Genomic DNA, 22,587 nt, shown 5'->3' on the forward strand with positions numbered 1-22,587 from the left:
AAAAGGCCTGCAGGACCTTGGAATGGTGCCCAGGATTCTACCTATCACTAGTTTAAGGATAAGGTTACTTGCTAATTAATATTTTATTCTTGGCCATTAAAAATCCTATATAATATTCTGTCATTTACTTATAGCCAAACACAGTTTTGATGGAGGAATTTCTCTTGTCTTCATTTTAATAGTTTAATGGTTCATCGACAGTAACGATATTTAGCTTTTTAAAAGAGGCCATTGCCTGTTTTAATAGAATAGAAAAAAAAGCTACATGAAAACAAAAAGATTTCAAAGAAATGCATTTGCAATGAGAAAGATAAAAGAAGTGAGCTGGCTTTTACAACAGCATCTCCTAGAAATCCACAATTTTGTATTTCTAAAGATCTGTGAAGAGCAAAAGAGACGCACCCAGAGTCATCAGTGGGATTTTTTAAATCTGAAAAGATTGCATTGTATCTAGTTCCTACAAATATTTTCGTGACTCTTTTACCTCCAATCCAGAGGTTTACAAGCAAACAGAAGGAAACTCTTCTGACTTTGCAAATGTAACATAAAAGAAAATTTTTCAATCAATTAATCAATAAATAAATTAGGAAGATGTCTTTAAGAAGAAGGTGTGAAAATCTGTAACCTGATGTGCTTTATAAACATTTACATTAGCATGGGGTTTTTCATACTTACAGACTTCCTGAACACTATGTGGTTTTACCCATTGTTTTATACAGTGTATTTCTCATACAAATGTACAAGTGGTGTAAGGCATATGTTCTTGACAATCTGGACAATTCCTTTTTGACAGTGCTTAAAAAGAGGCTGAGGTTACATGACATCCCCAGATGTTTTCTAAGTGAAGGGTAGAAAAAGTGATATAATTTATTTGGTGCTAGTTGAGATGCCCTAAATGTTCAGTTTCAACTTTTACCTAATCCATCGATTCTACCTTTTCATTTCTAGTTTTTTGTTTGTTTGTTTGTTTTTTTTTGTTAAAGCAACCCCACCAGGGATTGGGGTTATGTGTCTAACATTCTAAATATGTCTTAGACATTTTGCTAGAGAAAAAGCTCCTTCAGAAATTTTCTCTGCAGTTAAGTTCTGTTAAGGCTGTTTGCATAGATGTTTAGTGTTTGCCTCTAGAAGGCTCAACCAAAATGCTTCACCAGGTTACCAGGTGTTCTAGTGTGCTGGCTGCCGGAATGCAGTATACCAGAAACAGCATGGCTTTTAAAAAGGGGAATTTAATAAGTTGCTAGTTTATAGTTCTAAGGCCAAGAAAATGCCCCAATTAAAACAAGTCTATAGAAATGTCCAATCAAAGGCATCCATCCAGGGAAAGTACCTTGATTCAAGAAGGCCGATGAAGTTCAGGGTTTCTTTCTCAAGTGAAAAGCACATGGCGAACACAGTCCGGGCTTCTCCCTCAGCTGGAAGGGCACATGGTGAACACGATGTCACTGCTAGCTTTCTCTTCTGGCTACAAGTTTCATGAAGCTCCCAGGGAGACATTTTCCTTCATCTCTAAAGGTCACTGGCTCGTGGACTCTCTCTTCTTCATGGTGCTGCAACATTCTCTGCTCTCTCCGAATCTCCTTCCTTCTCCAAAATGCTTCCTCTTTTATAGAACTCCAGAAACTTATCAAGACCCACCCAAATGAGTCGTCACCTAATCCAGCTTAACAACCACTCTTGATTAAATCACATCTCCAGGGAGATGATCTGATTACAGTTTCAAACATACAGTATTGAATAGAGATTACTCTGCCTTTGTGAAATTGGATTTAGGTTAAAACCTGGCTTTTCTATGGGAAATACATCTTTTCAAACCAGCACATTCCACCCTCTGGACCCCAAAAAAGACATGTTTTTCCCATATACAAAATACATTCATTCCATAACAATATCAGAGAACCTTAAACCATTTCAGTAGTAATATACATGAAATACAAAGTTAGAAATGTACAAACTCCTATAAGAGTTAGTTACAGGCATGGGCTGTTCCAAGGCAAAGTTTTCCTCTGGCTCTGGACCTATATAAACTCAAACCAAGTAATTTGTTGCCAACATACAGAGGAGGAACATTCATAGGATACATATACACATTTCCATAGGGAGGAAGGAACACAGGGGGTCACTGGACCCACGCAGGTTCGAAAACCCACAGGGCAAAATCCATTAGATCTCAAAGTCTGAGAGTCATTTATCCTTGGGGCTTTAGAAAGCAGCTTTCCAAGGGCCTACACAGAGGCCTTTCTCTCTCTGAATGCAACCTTGGTGGACATTGGGGATACCACCTTTATCTCGGCTCCACACTCTCCAAGCATTGGGACCACACCCAGGCTCTCCGCCATCTCTGGAGCGCATGCTCATCCTCCATATGGTGGCAGCCAGGCTCTCTCCAAACCCCAAGGAATATACTTCACCTCTCCAAGGCCTGAGGCAGCATGAGTCTTCCACTGCAACAAGGTGGAAAACCCATCCTTTGCCTTTGGGGCAAACTCACCCTCTCCATGGACTTGGGTGTGTCCACTCTCCGGACCCCAGGCTTCTTGACTTCAGACCTCTGTCTCCATAGTTTTGCCTCTGAAGTTATTTTTCCTCCAATGTATCCCTTCTCTGAACCCCACAGTCCAGACTGGCAGCAGCTCTGTTTATACAGGTCCCACAGCACTCTCATTGGCTTTCTATGCAATAGCCTTGGATCATGCCCATCAGATATAAGGAGTTTCCACAAATCCTTCCTAGATAACTCCATGTCCAAACCTGGCTTTCTCTGGAATGGCTGACTGACTTCACATTTGACCAAATCCTCACATGGAGCACCATTCTTTGGGGTCTCTCCTCCTAGAAGCCTAGAATTTTCCATAACATCAATTTCTGCTTTCTTGATACCCAAGAGTTCAGTTTTCAGCTTATCTCTTTCCTGTTGCATTTCACTATAAGCTGTGGAGAGAAACCAGTCTGCATTTTCGACATTTAATTTGGAGATCTCTTCTGCTGAATATCCAAGTTCATGGCTTTTAAAATCTGCCTTCCAGCCAAAACCACTAGTCAATTTTGCCAGATTATCTGCCATTTTAAAACAAGGATTGCCTGCCTTCCAGTTTGCAATAACAGGTGCCTCATTTCTGTCTAAGGCTTTATCAGAAATGTCCTTAGAGTCCACATTTCTACTGACAGTCTCTTCAAAGCATTCTAGGCCTTCTCTATCAAGCTTCTTACAACTCTTCCAGAATCTTCTTCTTACCCATTTAAAAGCCATTCCAATATGTTTGGTATTTGCAAACTGAAGCAGCAGCACCCCACTTCTGGTACCAAAATCTGTTCTAGTTTGCTGGCTGCTGGAATGCAATATACCAGAAACAGAATGGTTTTTAAAAGGGGGAGTTTAATAAGTTGCTACTTTACAGTTCTAAGGCCAAGAAAATGTCCCAATTAAAACCAGTCTACTGAAATGTCCAATCAAAGGCATCCATCCAAGGAAAGAAACCATGGTTCAAGAAGGCTGATGAAGTTCAGAGTTTCTCTCTCAAGTGAGAAGGCACATGGCAAACACAGTCAAGGCTTCTCTCTCAGCTGGAAGGGCACATGGTGAACACAGCATCATCTGCCAGCTTTCTCTCCTGACTTCCAGTTTCATGAAGCTCCCCGGGAGGCATTTTCCTTCTTCATCTCTAAAGGTAGCTGATCCCTGGACTCTTTGCTTCATGGTGCGGCAGCATTCTGTGCTCTCTCCAAATCTCTTATTCATTCTCCAAAATATTTCCTCCTTTATAGGACTCCAGAAACTTATCAAGACCCACCCAAATGGGTGGAGATGTGTCATCACCTAATTCAGTTTAACAACCACTCTTGATTAAATCACATCTCCAAGGAGATGATCTGATTACAGTTTCTCACATACAGTATTGAGTAGGGATTATTCTACCTTTGTGAAATGGGATTTAGATTAAAACATGGCTTTTCTAGGGTACATACATCCTTTCAAACCAGCACACCAGGTAACCTCCCTTAAGTAACCTTCCATGAATTGTTCTGGATGAACACCCCAGGTTATTTATAGAAATACAGAAAATAATTTCCTAAGCAAATTCTCATATTGCTATTCAAGAGCAATATGATATTGTGATATGAGGATGGGAACAATATTAATAAGCTCAGTAAAATATCAACAGGGAAACTCAGGGCATGAGACTCGTTATATGTAGAATTTAAGTTTAGTTTCATTTTCATATCATTTGACTTTTGATTATATATCATTAATATATCATTGAATTTGGCCTAGCTTGACTTGACTAGGCTTGATTTTGTTGGTATGATTAGTTTGGAAAAGAAAGCTGAGGGTGCACGGAAGATGGCTTTGATCTGATTAGAGCAAACAATCAGTGTCTTGAGGCTCTACCATGAAATATCATGAAATAGATTGGGTCATAACTTTGTCAACAGTTAATCATTGTGCACAAAGTATATATAGACACTCTTTTTAGACTATAAAGATATAAAAATATACATCAATCACAAAAGAGTTAAAACGTGTTCACAAATATCCACCAACCATAATGATATATAATTAAAAGTAAATACTACAAACTAAGAATTATTGTGTGTCCAAAGGAAAAATATGATCTTTCTCAGTTTGTGATGAACTGTGGAAAAAATTCTTTCAGCTGGATCTCTACTTCCTTAGACTCACCTTTTTACTAAAATCTGGCCTATGCCCCCATCATTTTAACATTCCAGCAAAAATGTTCCTAATATTAACTGACAAATCTAATCTAATGCTCTAACTCTTCATCATTCTAAAGCATTTAATCTATTTAATACCTCTCTTTATAGGCTTATTTCGCTTGATTTATATGACTCTAAATAACCTGGTTTGCCCCAACTTCTCTGATAATAATCATTCTCTACCCCTTTCCTGCTTCCTTTCCCTCTATCTGCCACATAAATGTAGGGATTTTCAATGGACCCGTGTTGATTTCCTTGTCCTTTTACATTCTTGAGTCATCTGCTAGATGCAACCTCACCAGACATGTTTGTTCCTGACCTCTGTCACTTTCAGGCCTCTGTGCTTTTTCTCATGGTATCCCCTCAGTCTATACTTTGCTTCTCTTCTTTCCATTGGAATTGTATTCATCTTTTAAGGCTCTGGTGAACTGCTATCTTTTCTGTGAAGTTGTAAATGATTCTTCTAATTATGATTAATTGCATTCATTTCCACATTTCCTTAAGATTTTTGCATTTTTTGTCTCAGTTCCCTGGCTGCTAAGACAAATCTTACCCAGTAGGTTGGCTTAAAAGCAGGAATGTATTGGCTGCCAGATGAGCAGTCGAGAAAGCTTATTTCCCACCAGAAACTCTGGTCTTCTGACTGACCCATGATCCTTGTGGTTCTTTGGCTTTTCCAGCAAATAAGGAAAAGGTCCTTTCCTTTCTCTTCGGTTCCTGTTGACACCCAGATTCCTCCTACTTGCCATGGTTTTTGCTTCATAACATCTCTAGTAATAGGAGTGAGGCCCAACTTCACTCATTTGGTCCATATTTAACTGAAAATAACATCTTCACAAGATCCTATTTATGATGGGTTCAGACTAAAGGAATGGGTTAAGATTGACGTGTTTTTCTCTAGGGTATATAATTCAACCTACCATACACTATTACTATAGTATCGTTCTTTCAGTTTAGGTATAAAGGCTGTCTCACTAAAAATGACTCTTGCAGAAGGAGAATTGCATTATTGTCAAAGCGCAGGAATTGTAAATCCACTGATATTGCATGTAAAATATACACTTATGATTCTTAATTCTAATCACAGTCTTAAAGGTGATAAATACATTTGTCAGATATGTGTGAAATATTGATCCTGCATATGAATTTGGTCATTGTTCATTATCACAGTGGTCTTCATACATAGTACAAAGTAAAAGATCACACCTTTTCAGCCATGATTTAGAAAGAGAGATACTCTGTGACGATTCTGAAGTGAACATTGGCCTTTACTTAGATTAGAACAAACTATTAAGATATAAACTGAAAAAAAAATTTAAAACCACCGGTAACTATTTCTCTGTTGCAAAAACTATTTTCATAAACTAAAATGGCAAAGATAAAATTAAATTAGATACATCGAAGAATAGCTATGAGGAGGAGCCAAAGTGATGGGGACACAGCAAAAATCCAAACCCGATGGCCCTGTGCAGAATTTCAAAACTAAGATTTTGCCAAATCTACAGTTGTCGGTGTGTTTCCCACATTGCATGCTGAGTTTCTTGAGTGGAGGAGCTATATTTTATTCATCCTTTGGTTTCATTAAACCATTGTAGGTCCTCCAACCATTGGGGAAATAGGAGTTTAGAACATCTCATTCAGGGAAGGAATGATTTTTGAAATGCCATTGAAAAAAGAGAAACATTATCATTAGGAAATAAGGAATAGCTTAGTTTACTTAGAATGTGCCTTTACTTAAAAAACAGGAAGTTGTGATGGTGTCAGGAAATAGAAAATCTTAATGCCAGACTAAAAGGCTTGAACTTAAACCCGGGTACAGTTGAAAAACACGACGTTTTTGAGTAGAGAGAGGGTAATACATTAGGAAAATTCATCTGGATACTGTGTCCAATAAGAATGCATTAGAAAGGAGGGAGAGGAGCACAGGCATATTTGTTTAGTTTGGGAGAGATAAAGAGTTGAACTGATGATGGGCTAGAGAATCAAACCAACAATGGATTTCAGAGATTGGGTCAGGTCTCAGCAAAAAGAAAATATTTTGGTAAAGGATAGAAAAATAAAAATTAACAGCAATGGTGTAAGCAAAGGCATGGAATCACAAGGTTTATTTAGGGGATAGTCTCACAAACATGCAGATAAGCATAAACTTATAAATCAGACTGAGATGTTAGTAAGAATATCCAATTTGTCTAATATGCAATTGGTGCCTGTGTATTCATTAACTGTTTGTATCCTCTTTGGTGTCGTGCCTCTTAAAGTCTTTTGCTTGGTTTTCTGTTGTGTTGTATGATTTTCTTGGTAATTTGTAGGATTTCTTTAGATACTCTACATATGAGCCTGTTGTTGGATATAAATAGCCCAAATATCTTTTCTCATCCTTTGGTTTTCCTTTTCACTTTCTTAATGGTATTATTTGAATAAACTGAAATTCTTAATTTTCATACAGTTCAACTTATTCATCTTTTCTTTATGGTTAGTTGTGTGTGTGTCTTGTTGAGTAAAACTTTGCATACCTAATTTCATGAAAATATTCTCATATTTACTTTCTTGAAATTTCATTTTTTATTTTTCAGCTTTAAATATATGTTCCATCTGAAAAAGATTTCTGTGTATGATGTGAGCTAGGTCTGAAGAAAATGTTTGTTTTTACATATGACTATCCAGTTGACCCAGCACCATTTACTGAAAAGGCCATCATTTCCTGTGCCGGTTTGAAGCTACTGTGTACCCCAAGAAAAACCATGTTTTAATCCTGATCCAGTCTTCTGAGAGCAGTCCTTTCTTGTAATCCTAATTCATTATTGCAGGGCAGAAACTTTAGATTATCTCCAAGGAGATGCGACACACACAATTGTGGTTACCTTTTGATTAGATGGAGATATGACTCCGTTGTAGGTGGGTCTTGATTAGTTTACTGGAGTCCTTTAAAAGAGGAAACGTTTTGGAGAGAGCTCAGAACAGAGAAACAGATGTCTGGAGATGCCTAGAGCCCAGCAGACATCGCCATGTACCTTCCCGTGAGATGTTAAGCAAGAATCTGAAGGAAAAAGCCAAGGGAAGACCAAAGGTGAAAGCCAGACCTAGAGAAGCAAAGTGAGGAGCCCTCATAGGAACCGAGGCTGAGAGCGATGGACCCCAGGAGCAAGGGAGCAACAATGCCAGCTATGTGACTTTCCAGCTGACAGAGGCGTTACAGAAGGCATGAGCTTTTCTTGAGTGAAATTAACCTCTTATTCGTGCCTTAATTTGGACACTTTAACAGTCTTAGAGCTATAAACTTGTAACATAGTACATTCCCTTTATAAAAGCCAATCCATTTTTGGTATATTGCATTCTGGCAGCATTTAACAAATGAATACATTTCCCTACTGTACTGCATTGTCGTTTTTGTCATAAATCAAGTGAATAAATATGGAAGGTCCATTTCTGGACTCATTTCAGTTCCACTGTTCTATTTCTGCTCTATTTCTTAATTATTGTGCCTTTATATTAAGTCTTAACATGGGTAGTATTAATTCTGCAACTCTGGTCTTCATAAAGATTGTATTGGCTGTTTCTGGTTCTTTGAAAATTACAATTTAGAATTACCTTGTGAATTTCTGCAATAAAAAATCTGCTTGGATTTAGACTAGTATTACATTAAAGCTATAGATCAATTTGGGTAGAATTCATATCTTTGAAATACTGGTTCTTCATATTCAGGAATATGGTATATTTCTCCATACATTTTGTTCTTCTTTAATTTTTTTTCAAAATTAGCAAATAATTTAATCGAGATGTCTAAATATAGATTATGTACAAATTTCATTAGTTTTATTCCTTAGTACTTGATGCTTTTGATATGATTGTTAACAGTACTTTTTATTTTAGTTTCTTTTTCAAACAATTACTTGTATATGGAAATACATAAATTTTTAAATGTTGAAATATGTCTTATTTACTGTATTTTTTCTTCTATTTGTTTTTCTTGCCTTATTGTATGAAACACAACATCTAGTTAAATGTTAAATAGACAGTTTAGTTCAATAAGGAGTAGAAATCTTTCAATAATGTTCCAATAACGAAAATGCCTGCTATATATATTTTGTAAATATAATCTATCATTTAAAAGCAGTTCCCTGCTCTTCCTAATCTGCTAAAAGTAATTGTTAGAGTTTTTAATTCTATCAAATACTTTTCTTATATCTATGAGATTATCATTTAATTTTTCCTCTCTGTTCTGTTAATGTAGTGAATAACATGAATTGATTTTCTAATGTTAAAGTGTCTTTACATTCTTAGAATAAATCCCCACTGGCTGTTACATATGATGGTTACTATATCACTTGATGCTATTTGTTAATATTTTATCATTCTTTAAGTTTATTATTAATCACAGATCAAATTTAATGTTTTCTTTGCATAGAACATAATTTTAGAAAAAGATGAAGGGGTGCAAGGGTAGTTCAGTGGTAGATTTTTCGCTTGCCATGCGGGAGTCCATGCACTTCCCCAAAAGCAAACAAACAAACAAAAAACAAAACAAAAATTTAACAAAGTGGTGGTGTAATAGCGGGATACTCACATGGAAAATGTGACCCCACCATACAGCATATCAAAAAAAAAAGGGGGGGAGAGGGGGACTAATAGATCAAATGGAATTCATTATAGCCCTCTCTTTCCAAATATATGTATCATCTTTTCTTCCTTATTTCTGTATATTACACTAGGAACTTCACATTCACTTAGTTTACATCAAGACCTGTCTTTTTAAAAAATAGAATGTCTGTTTTAGAAAAGTTTCAGATACACAGAAATGGTATGGAGATAGTACAGAGTCCTCATATACTCCTTACCCAGTTTTCCCTTTTAACATCTTTAATTAGTATGGTACATTTTTCACAAATACTGAATCGTACTGGTGCCTTATTATTAACTAAAGTTCAGACTTTGTTAATATTCCCTTAGTTTTTTATTTAGTGTCCTTTTTCTGTTCCAAGCACCCATCTAGGATACTACCTCTTATTTAGTCATCAGGAGATTGACTCATCTGCACTGTGACAGTTTCCTTGTTTTTCCTTTTTCTTTCTTTTTTTCTTCTTTTTGCATGGCCAGGCCCCAGGAATTGAGCCCGGGTCTCCAACACAGCAGACGAGAATTCTGCCAGTGAGCCACCGCTGCCTGCCCAGTTGCTTTGTCTTTTATGACCATGGGCACTTTTGAGCCATGCTGCTCAGGTATTTTGTAAAATGTCCCTCAGTTGGAGTTTTCTGATGTTTTTCTCAGATTAAACTGGGGTTATGGGTTTTGAGTGAGAAAAAGACCACAGAGACAAAGTGTCATTTCCATCATAGCCTCTCAGGGTTACATGCTTTAAAAATAACATTTCACTTTTCATGTTAACCTTGATCACTGGCTAAGGTAGGGTCTGTCACATTTCTCCACTGTAAAATTACTCCCCTCTGCTTTTCATACAGGCACATTGGAAGGAAGTCACGAAGTGCAGCCACACTGAAGGAGTGGGGAGTTATTCTACACCTCCTGAAACTGGGCTATCCCACACCAATTATTTGAAGTTATTCTTCATGAAAGATTTTTTTCATTCTGCTCCATTTATTTACCTTTACAAACATTTATTTATATCAAATCCAATACTACATCATTTATTTTTTTGCTCAAATTATTCCAGATTTGACCTTTGGGAGTTCTGTATGTTGGCTCCTGAATCCAATTGACATATCTGTATCATTGTTTTTACTTTAATGAAATGTCATCGAGATATAGTTTGGTTTGTTAACGCTGCCAGAATGCAATATACCAGTAATGGAATGGCTGTTAATAAGGGAATTTACTAACAAACAAGTGAACAGATCTAAGGCCATAAAATGTCCAGATTAAGGCATCCAGAGAAAGATACATTACTCAAGAGAGGCCAAGTGTCTGTCACATGGGAAGGCCTGTGGCTGGTGTCTGCTGGTCCTTGTTCCCAGTTCTGTTGCTTTCAACTACTTATTCCAGCAGTTTCTTCTCTAAATGTCTACGAGTCTTCCCTTAGCAACTTCAGGGCAAAAGTCTGGGTTCCGGCTTGCTAGACATCTCATGGGATGGCACATGGCGATGTCTGCTGGGCTCTGCATCTCCAAGTGTCCATTTCTAGGCATTTGCGTTCTCTGTCAGCATCGAAGCATCTCCAAATGTCTGCTTCTGTGTCTGCTCTGGAGTAACTGTTCTCCAAGCAGCCGAGATTTCTCCAAAATGTTTCCCCTTTTAAAGGACTCAAGTAAACTAATTAAGACCACCTTGACTGGGTGGAGTCACATCTCCATCTAATCAAAAGGTCATTCCAGAATTGAGTGGGTCAGTCTCCATGGAAACAATCTAATCAGAGGTTTCCATCTTACAATATTGAATCAGGCTAAAAGGTCGTGGCTTTTCTAGGGTACACAACACTTTCAAACCAGCACACTCACATACCATACAATCATCCAAATTGTACAGTCAGTGGTTCACAGTTTCATAATATATCTGTGCATTCATCAGCACAATCAATTTATGAACATTTCTGTTACTCCAAAAAATAAAAATAAGAATATCCCAATCACACAGTCACACCTTGAAAGTTCTATGTTTATTCAATCATCTTCAACAATAAAGGCTGTTGGATCACAGTTCAACCATTTCAGGTATTTTCCTCTAGCTACTGCAATACACCAAAAACTGAAAGGGGATATTACATACTGCATAAGCATAACCTCCAGAACGACCTCTCAGCTCTATTTGAAGTCTCTCAGCCTCTGAAATTTTACTCTGTTTCGTTTTTCTTCCCCCTTTTGGACAAGCAGGCTTTCTCATACCCACGATGCCAGGGCCGGGCTCGTGCCCTGGAATCCTGTCCCCCATTGTCGGGAAGATTTATACTCTTGGGAGTCATGTCCCACCGTAGGGGGGAGTTGGAGGTGTGTTGCTTTATATTTTTAGTTTTAGAATTACCTATTTTATGGCACCACAAGATGCCCCAGGCTCATCTTGTATATTCCTTAGCCCCAGTCATAAAATCAGGAACCTGAAATCAGGTAACAGAAATCAAGATCTAGGTGGTCTGTGCATATTGCTACTGGGATGTTGTTGCCTCTGGTACTGTACAGTTGACAGGGATAGAAAATATACCAATGCACATACAGACATAGCTAAAAACATATCATTTCTATAAATATTCCTATATGTATCCATTTTTATTTATTTTCAGGTAGACTAAAAATCATACTGTCTTCAGTTCTCATCCAGTATCATATTAAACATTCTAACCTTATTCTTTTGCTTGTCTGACCTCCCATTACATACCATCTATTTACTTGTTTTATTCCAGTATTCATGAACAGTGGTTTCAAAATTGTTGACCTGTATGCACATGAGAAACAACTTTGCTAATGAGAGTATAGCGCTTATATATAGTTTCTTTTGCCTTTTCTCTAACAGTCTCCACTTATTTCCACAATTACTCAAGTCAGCATCTTTCTCCCTCACAAACTTCAGTGGGACTATTTTATTTTTTTGTAATACTATCAGTTACTTTTGTCACAGCCTTTGCATTTCATCCTGTGATCTGACCTCCCAAATATACATATATATATGTATATCTTTATATATATCTTATATAATAAAAGATTGTTTCAATCTTCATGCTGAAAAGTTCCATGAGGTTTAACAAGTGCATAGTTCCATGTATCTGCCAGTACACCATCATATTGAATAGTTTCAATTCCTCCCGTTCTCCACAAACCCCCCATAACCACTGATCTGCTTGCCATCTCTGTAGTTTTGTCTTTTCTAGAATGTCATCTAAATGGAATCATATAGTCTGTAGTGTTTTCAGACTGTATGATTTCACATAGCAATATACATTTAAGAATGATCCCCATTTCTCATGACTTGATAGTTCACTCCCATTTTATCGCGGATTGGCTTTCCATTGTGTGACTGTACCACAGTTCGTTTATCCATTCGGCCACTGAAGGAAATCTAACCTGCTTCCAGTCTTTTGCACTTATGAACAAAGCTTCTCTACACATTCACATGTAGGCTTTTGTGAAGGCTGTAATTCTGATCCTTATTTTTCTATAGTTAGGGTGTTTTTCTTTTCCTCTGGCTTATTTCAAAGTGGGCTCTCTTTCTTTGATTTACTATAGTTTGGGTAAGATATGGCTGTGTTTAGTTTTTTGAGTCTCCCCCTGCTTTGTATTCTCTGAGCATCCTGGACATACGGTTTGGAAGTTTTCAGTCAAACTAACACTAATGTGAGCCAAAGAATGGTGATTCCAGAGAGGTGAAGCAAGGAAGATCTGCTTACCGTGCAGATTGGCTGTTATGCACAGAAGGCATAACAGCCAATCTGACAGGAACGGTGGTTTTCATAGTTTTGCTGGAAACTGAAATCTGGACTAGCATGTGACTGAGAAACTCCTGGAGGGGCCAAAGTGTTTCAGGTGACCCACAGTTTTGTGGATTTTCCCTCCAGGAAACCTTCCAGGTTCCCATCGTGAGTATCCAAGAAAAATCCACTCATATTTCTTCTATTTGTTCTGAAACCTTAGTTTTCTGGAGGACCTATGAAAAGTCATTGATTTTCAGTTTGTTCAACTTTCTCTTGTTGTAGGTTTGGGAGTGATGGCTTTAAGCACCTTACATGTCAGAAGTGAAACTGGAAGCCTCTCTACTATATATTTTTAAGAATTTTACATGTAGGTTCATAAGAAATATTGGCTCATAATTTTCCCTTTCATGATGAACTTGTTCCATATTTGGTGTCAAAGCTATCTGAGCCTTGTAAAAAAGGTGGCATTTGTTCCCTCTCTTTTTGTTGCTTTTTTATTCTTTGGAAGAATTTGAATGAGATGGTATTTTTTCCTTCAATTTTTGGAAGAATGTACTGTGTCTTCTATATCTTATATAAAATTTTCTATTTTTTCATTTGCTTCTAGATAAAATCTTTCTCAGGTAATTCCAAGTCAGATTCACCTGTGTGGCTGTCTGTTGGTTGTCTTTTCTCATTCAATCTGTGATTTTCTGGATTTTTGATATGACAGTCACAAAGAAAGAAATGATGAACGCATAGTCCCTCTGTCCCTGCCAGAAGTACCCACAAGCCTACTCTGTTACAACTTATCTTGGCAATTATGAACAAATTTCTTGAAATGAGAAGGTACCCCTGCCCAACAGCTGCCCTATGTCACCCAAATTCCCTGACTTTTCAACAAGAAAAAGCAATTCTCAGAAAAGGAAGCGCGTATTGCAAATAACGAAATCTCCATAAAGAGACACCTATCTGCTAACCCAAGTTGCTAAACTAATTTGAAACAAGGGTGTAAAAAGACATTTGTAACTTCAAGATAATAAGGAGTTGAAGGGGTGAAACAGGCCTCTCAGAAGATGTGCAGTCTCTCTTTCTTCCTAATATCCAGAATATTAAGGAGGAAAAAAAAACAACACCTTATTTTAAATTTTTGATTCAGTGGTTTATATATACAGAGGATGTATATATTAAATATCATTTTTACATAAATGCTACTATACTGTGTACTGTGCACAGTGTGCTAAACTTTGTTTTCCACACGTATCACTGTATTCCAGAGGTTGTTCTATGACAGTATATACAGACCTGCCCTTAATTAATAGTGACGGCATATAGTACTCTACTGTACATATGCAACATAATTTATCTAATCTGTCCCCTACAGATGGACATTTAGGTGAATTTCTTTATTTTTGCCATTATAAACATTACTGAAGGATGTGCAAATGCTACATGTGTAAATGTCTGCAGGATAACTGCTGTAAGTCAGATTCTCATTTATGTTTGGCTCATCTTTGCCCATTCTTTGATTGGAGACATCATCCATACATAAGAGAGACAAAAAACACATTGATTTTAGAAAGCCCTAAGTATCATCACTGTTAAGAAATCTTTAGTATTTTATAGCACAATAAACCCATGAAATGCTGAGTGGCATCAAAAAAAAAAAAAGAGATACATAATACATTGGTCTTTTAAAGCTGGGTTTTGAGACTACACTTGTTTTTCTTTAGCTCAAGTTTAGACAAGCATTTATTTTTCAACTCTGAGATGTTCTAAATCCTGCAGTCAAAACTTTCCAAATGGATTGCATTTTACCTGTGTCGGCTTTCTAAAACTTCTTTTACCAAACATTTGTCAGTATTCTACCACTCCATGACTTAGAGTAAATTGTTCCATCGGTTTACGTGAAGATGGCTTGGTCATCCAGAAAATTTACCTCAGGAAGTTGTAAAACCCTGCTCATGTTTCAGTTATTAGGAATTCCAAATTGAAAATTAATCTTCCTCAGACTTTTAAGAAATTCCTCCTATCATGGAAATAAATTTGAAATTAGCCTCTTTTTGTTCATGTCCACCTGCCATTTTTAGAAAAGTTAAAACCATATGTGCTTGGCCTTTGAAGTGCAATTTTGTCCTCTAATGATATCCTTCACATAGAAATATTGTTCCACTAGCCCTAACTTTCCATTGCCCAACTGGATCTAAATTCAGCAGAGGAATGACAAATGCGTGTGCAGATGGGTGATACTGAGGTAATAAATGACCACAGCCTATACAGTTACAATCACAAAAAATGTCAACAAGTTGCCCATATAAAATGACATACAAATGAACCAATATATATTGAATATTAACAGTGATTTCTGGTTTGAATTACAAAATCAATTTTGCTTAGATGAAATGATTCTTAGAACAGAGGATCTATTGTTTGTTTGTTTTTTTTTTTTTTTCAAATACATTTCATAGCCTTCTGGTATGTAACTGTAATTAACGCATAGTGGTTCACTTATTTTGTATAATAAATGAGACACTATCTGTTAGTAAAAATAGACTTCACTAACTGAACAAACACCGGCTCTTATCATGAAGTCCTTAGTCATAAATGCCATTGCTAAAAACTTTGTGGTGGATACTTTTTGTCTTATGCTAAGTCAGAAATATCAAAAGTAGGATGCTTTTACCCTCCTAATATCAGTTTGTGGAATGTTTGGCATGCATGGTAGAGTCCTTCAGAACACAGAATGGGCTTCACCCTTCAGAAAAAAAAACTTGTGTCAATAAAAAGGAAGCCATTTTGAGGGATAAATGATATAGCTTTTGGTTAGGTAAATGTAAAAACCAGATGGAGAAGAAAATCAAAAGGAAAGCAGCTCCATTTTTCAATCACACATCACAAAGGTAAGTTCAGAATACTTTAAAGCCTATCAGTTATGGTGCCTTGTTTTCTGCATACCAACCAGTATAAACTTATCATTGAGGGATTCTGGAAACAGTTTTGAAAGATTGAAGTATGCAATTTTCTTCCATATTCATTATTCAAGATGTTTTCGAAGTATGGACTCTATCCCTGTAAGGAAACTTCATGTATAAAATATGTTTTTAACCAAAACCACTAAATATTCTTTGAGTCTCAAAATTCTTAAGTATACTTGTTCTGTGAAGTAATTCTTTCTTGAAAACTTTGGAAAGTTTATATAATAAGTTCACATAGAAAGAGCTAGTCTAAAGCATCCCAACCAGTATGCAAAGCTCACAGGTACTATGCATATAGGTAACGGTACTGCTTAGAATATTGCCAACAGGGAAATATCTGGACTGGATGAACCATGGGCCAGCAGTCACCAGCCAGGAGCAGGCTCCTTCCTTTGCAAACTACAGTGTAGCAGGCTCTGACGGCTCAACTCACTCTCCCCAGCAGGCAGGGCCTTAAGAGTGATAGTCATGCGTGCTGCTCTACCACAACATGCCCAGCACTCCCACTGAGGTGCTCCCGCACAATGACACCTACTTCAACAAACAGGGAAGGCGCACCTCTGTGATGCTGGAAGAGTGTGTGTTCCAGCCTCTAATGGGAGTAATCTGAAGCACACAGAGCATCTAGCTGGGGTGGAAAGTACACAGAGATTCCGAAAATTATAAGTTTATCATTATTTGGATTCAAAATTAATTCTTACTAAAATACTTGATATTAAAATTCATCAGGAAAATGCAAATTAAAATCACAATAGACATTATTACACATTCATCCAAATGGCTAAAATTAAAAAGGCTGGTAATGCTAAGTGGTGGCAAGAATGTACAGCATCTTGATTTCTGATGCACTGCTGTTGGGAGTGTGAAATATTACACAGCCACTATAAAAATCTATTTGGGAATTACTTTAAAAAAATAAATCTACCACATCAAAATACCCAGTCATTCCATATTTTTGGCATTTATTTACCGAAGAGAGATGGAAATTTATGTCCATTCAAATATTTTTACAGGAAGGTCCACAGAAGTTTTTGTCACAAAAGACTAATATGAGCAACAACCCAAATCCCCATCAGCAGGTGAATGGATAAGCAAGATATATATATATATATACATATATATATATATATATATACAATCGTATAATGAAGTATTTCTCAGTGATAAAAACAAACAAGTATTGTTATGTGAAACAACATGGACCAATTTCAAAAATGGCATGCTGAGTGAAAGAGCCAGACCTAAATTAGAATATGACTTCACTTATATAAAATGTGAACTGGTGTCTACTGACAAAATGCATATCAGTTGTTGCCTCTAGCCAAGAGTAAAGGACTACAAAGGGCACAGGAAATCTTTGGTAATGAAGGAAATGTTTTGTATCTTTACCATGGTGGAAATTCAGGGGTGTATTCAACTGTCAAAACTCATCAAATATTATACTTTGATACAATTAATGTACATATTCCTTGCTCAATAAATTTGATTAGAAGAATATGTCAACAAAAATATCAACTTTATATTTGTGAACAAAATCAAAGAATGTTTGATTAAATATAATATTGACTAAAATATAAATTTTTATGTGTAGTTATTTTTAACCTTCTGCTATATTATTATGGGAAAAGCATATTATCTCTGATTTCTATCGAGAATTTGAAGAGATCATGCAAAATATATATATATTCAAAATTGCATATAACCATTTCAAATATAAAGCCTGATTGAAAAGAATTGTTTGGATGAGAATTCTTGTTTTTCACTTTAAAATAAGAAACTACTTTATTTGGATGTAGAGGACAATTTCTATATTTGATAGATCTTATAATACTTTGCATTTTATTTACAATAAATTATATAATAGAAAGATTTTTTTTTTACCAACCTCCTTACAAACATTCTACCTCACCTCCTGTGCAATTCACATTTCCCAAGTGTGCAGTTATGGGACAAAATTGCGAAGCTCTCTTGCTCAAGTCTGGTGAATCAATGAGATATAGCAGATCTGCTTCTAATGTTTGATAATACTGAGAAAAGTCTAAATGGAAGCCTATGTCCGCTACATCTACATATTTGAAAGTGACATCATGCTAACAAATTGTGATCTATCCTACTTTAAGCAAAATGAAACTACTGTGATTTTTAGATGACAAATTGTGATTTTTATATAACAAAGCTGCAAATACAACAGCAACTAAATTATCAAGTTCTTTGCATATTACATCTAGCTTTACATCTAGCTAAAGTTGTTTAATATGCAACTTTAAGAATAATATGAATTTTTTCATATTGCAGAATATTCCTCAGCTGTTTTGTGTAACTATTGTAAACATTGTGCTATTTTGTGACTATCACTAGAATTACAATATGGCACACAGAAGGAAGCAAAAACAAAGAACACTTGGTTCTTCAGAACTGATTTTTTTTTGGAAGAAAGTCTTTTACATTTGTGCTAAGAGAAGAAATTGCAAAATTATTTCATTTGTTTTTTCTTTACATAAGGGCCCTAAAGCATCTATCTCTGACATCAACATCAACAACCTACAACCTAGGTTTTCAGACATTTGTGGAGAAGTTTTTCCTGGCACCAGATGATGTTAGTTTAGAGATCAGGAGTTCATAATCATAGGTCAGACAGAGCCTGCACCAAGAGTCTGATATCTAGTGACAAAGTTGCTCATGTGTTCTTTAATGCATCACATTATACATGTATATGTTTATGTGTGTGCCTGGTTTAATTAACATATATTTATATAATAAAATTACGATAAATTATATATTTTTGTGATTAATCAACTAAATATATAATATTAACTGCATTCATAGTCTATAATATGTCTATGTATTTAATAATAAATGTAATAAATAATAAATAATAACACAATTTACCTGAGTCTGACAAATAAATATTTAACCAGAACAAATGATATATCTTTTGGCAAATATTCTGCCTTAATATCAATAGTAAAATTATATTCCCCAATAGGTACAAATAATACTTTTCATATTTAAAATGATAAAAAGCTTCCTACTGAGTTTTCATAAATTTTTTAAAAATTATTTTTAGTTGAACAAAAGCAATCTTTCAGATTAATACAACTTTCCAGTAAGTTGAGGTGAAATTCCTTCCTATGAAATTAATCATTTTTAAGTAAACATTTGAAAATTTGATGGCATTTATTTCATCCACAATGCTTTGCAACCACCACCTCCATCTGGCCTCAAAATTTTTCATCACCCCAAAAGATGGAGATGTGACCCACTCAATTGTGGGTGGGACTTGTTCACCTTTTTCCATGGAGATGTGTGTCCACCCATTTAAGGTGGGGTTGCTTATTGGCGCTTTAAGAGGAAACCATTTTGGAAGAAGCTTCAGAGTCCACACAGCCAGAGACCTTTGGAGATGAGGAAGACATTTGAAGAAGTGGGATGATAAAGCTAGCAGATGCCACCATGTGCCTTCCCAAATGAAAGAGAAACCCCAAACATCATTGACCCTTTCTTGAGTCAAGGTATCATTTCCTGGATACCTTGGACATTTTTATAGCCTTAAAACTGTAAACTTGCAACTTAATAAATTCCCTTTTTAAAAACAATTCCATTTCTAGTATGTTGCATTCCAGCAGCTTTAAAAAATAAAATATGCAATAAGCATTCATTCCCCATTCCCCTCTGCCCTAGACCCTTATAATCTCTAATCTATTTTCTGTCTCTATGGCCTTGCCTATTCTATATATTTCATAAAAATGGAATCATGCGTGATTTGTCCTTTTGTGTCTGGCGTATTTCACTTAGCATTATCCTTTCAAGGTTCATCCATGTTGCAGCATATATGAGAACTTCATTCTTTTTTATGGCTGAATAATATTCCTGTCTTAAATGAATCACTGGATTTATCCATAAATGAATATTTACAATGTATTTTATCTATTCATCCACTGATGGGCATTTGGACTTGTGCCAGTTTGAATCTGTTGTGTACCCTAGAAAAGGCAAGTTCTTTAATCCTCATTCAGTATTGTTGGGTGGAATCTTTTTTGATGTTTCCATGGAAATGTGACCCACCCAATTGTGGCTGGTAACTTTTGTTTATATGGTTTCCATGGAGATGTGTCTCCACCTATTCAGGATGGGGTTGCTTACTAGAGCCCTTTAAGAGAGAACCATTTTGGAAAAAGTTTTAGAACCAAGAGAGCCCACACAGCCAGAGACCTCTGGCGAAGCAGAAGGAGACTACCCCCAGGGAATCCTTATGAAAGAAGAAGCCAGGAGAGAAAGCTGGCAGACATTTGCCATGTGCCTTTCTAGCTGACAGAGGTGTTCTGGACACATCGGCCTTTCTTGAATCAAGGTATCTTTCCCAGGATGCCTTAGTTTGGACGTTTTTCACAGCCTCAGATCTGTAAACTTGCAACTTATAAATTCCTATTTTTAAAAGCCGCTCTGTTTCTAGTGTTATTGCATTCCAGAAGTTATGCAAAACAGGGCTGTTTCCAGCTTTTTACAACTGTGAATAGTGTTGCTGTCAGCATGTGTGTGCATGTATTTGCTTGAGTATCTGTTTTCAGTTCTTTTAGGTTTATGTCTCAGAGTGGAATTGCTGGGTCGTATGATAATTCTAAGTTCATGTCATCCATATGATTCTGACTTCTTTTAGATTTATGTCTAGGAGTAGAATCTTTGGTCATATGATAATTCTAAATTTAATTTTTTGAGTAGCTGCCAAACTGTTTTCTTCATCAGCTTGAACATTTCACTTTCCTAGCAGCAATGTACATGGATTCCAGTTTCTTCACATTCTAGTCAACATTTCTATTTTTTTCTGATTTTGTGGGGCTTTTTTGTTGTTGATTATAGCCACTCTAGTGGGGGTGAAGTGGCACCTCAACATAGTTTTGATTTTCATTTCTTCAGTGACTAGTAATGCTGAGCATTTTTTCATGTGCTTGTTGGCTATTTGTATATCTTCTTTTAAGAAACATCTATTCAACACCACGGTACATTTTTAATCCAGTTGTTTGGGTTACTTTGCTGCTGTTGTTTTCAGATTTAGGATTTCTTTATATATTCAGATATTAACCTCTTATTGGAAATATAATTTGCAACTATTCATCTATTCTGTAGATTGGTTTTCACTTTCTCGATAATGCTGTTTGATACACAGAAGTTTTTTAATATGATGAAGTCCAATTTACCAATTTTTTAAAATATTTTTTTGTTTGTGCTTTTTGTGTCACATTTAAGAATCTATTGCCAAATCCAAGATCATAAAGATTTCCCCATTTTCTTTTAAGAATTTTGTGGTTTTAGCTAGTATATTTAGGGTGTTTGATCCATTCTGAGTTAATTTTGGTATAAAGTGTGAGTTACAGGTCCAAATTCATTCTTTTGCATGTGGGTACCCAGCTTTCCCAGAAACATCTATTGAAGAAAATATTTTTTCACCCATTGAATGGATGTAGCACCTGTCAAAAATCAATTGGCCACAGGTGAATGAGTTTATTTCTGGTCTTTAAATTATTTTCCTTTAATCTATATGTCTAGCTTCACAAGTTCCACACTGTTTTTTTTTTTTTTAATTTGGAACCCATTGTACTTTTTTTATTATTACTGTTTTTGTATCAAATAAACACTTTTGCTTTAGTCTCACACATAAGGTAAAATTCTAAAATATTAATTACCATCTATTTTCAGCACCCTGAAGTAATGACATTCCTTTGTTCTTCCTCATGCAAAAACATTTTTTATATTTGCACATTTAGTCATTATCATTATACACTCTAGGCATTCCTAGATTATAACATCTCAGTCTTTATTATCTATCTTTCTTTCTGATTTCATTTGTGCTGTATGAAAGGAGAGAAGGTTAGCAATCCCCTTGACAAGGATGGAAGAGGCCCTCGGGCCTGCACAACACGCATACGGTTAAGGCATTGCCACCTACTCCACACTATTTTGAAGGCTGTAGCTTTGTACTAAGCTCTGAAATTGAGAAATGAAAGTCCTCCAACTTTGTTCTTTTTCAAGACTGTTTTAATTATTTCAAATTTGAACATTGGCTTTTCCATTCCTGCAAAAAAAGATAAGGCTGCTGGAATTTTCGTAGGGGTTGTGTTTAATCTGTGGCTCATTTCAGGGCATACTAGCACTTAGCAATATTAAGTCTTCCAGTCCAGAGACTGGGATATATTTCCATTTATTTCAGTCTTTGTTAATTCCATTCAGCAGTGTTTCAGAGCTTTTAAGGAACATGTCTTTCATGTCCTTGCTTAAATTTATTCCTAGATATTATTTTTTCTTTTAGAAATTAATGTAAATGGATTTTTTCTTGATTTTCAAGTGCAAAAAAAAAAAAGATTGTTTTGCTTCTTTTTCATTTTAGATTCTTTTATTTCTTTTTTTTTGCCTAATTGCTCTTGCTAGAACTTCCAGTACAATGTTGAATGGCATCTTGTCTTTTTCCTGGTCTTAGGAGGAATGCTTTCCATCCTTAATTATTGAATACTATGTTAGCTATGGGTCTTTCATAAAGTTCCTTTATCATGTCTCTTTTCATGTTGAGGCAGT

General features: G+C 36.0%; 1 pseudogene; it reads left to right on the forward strand.

Moving 5' to 3' along the window:
• Positions 1–21,863: 21,863 nt before the first annotated feature.
• On the forward strand, positions 21,864–21,977 carry LOC143668623 (U6atac minor spliceosomal RNA; annotated as a pseudogene).
• The last annotated feature ends 610 nt before the right edge of the window (positions 21,978–22,587 follow it).

The sequence above is a fragment of the Tamandua tetradactyla genome, chromosome 24, assembly GCF_023851605.1.
Source record: "Tamandua tetradactyla isolate mTamTet1 chromosome 24, mTamTet1.pri, whole genome shotgun sequence".
Classification (NCBI taxonomy): Eukaryota; Metazoa; Chordata; class Mammalia; order Pilosa; family Myrmecophagidae; genus Tamandua; species Tamandua tetradactyla.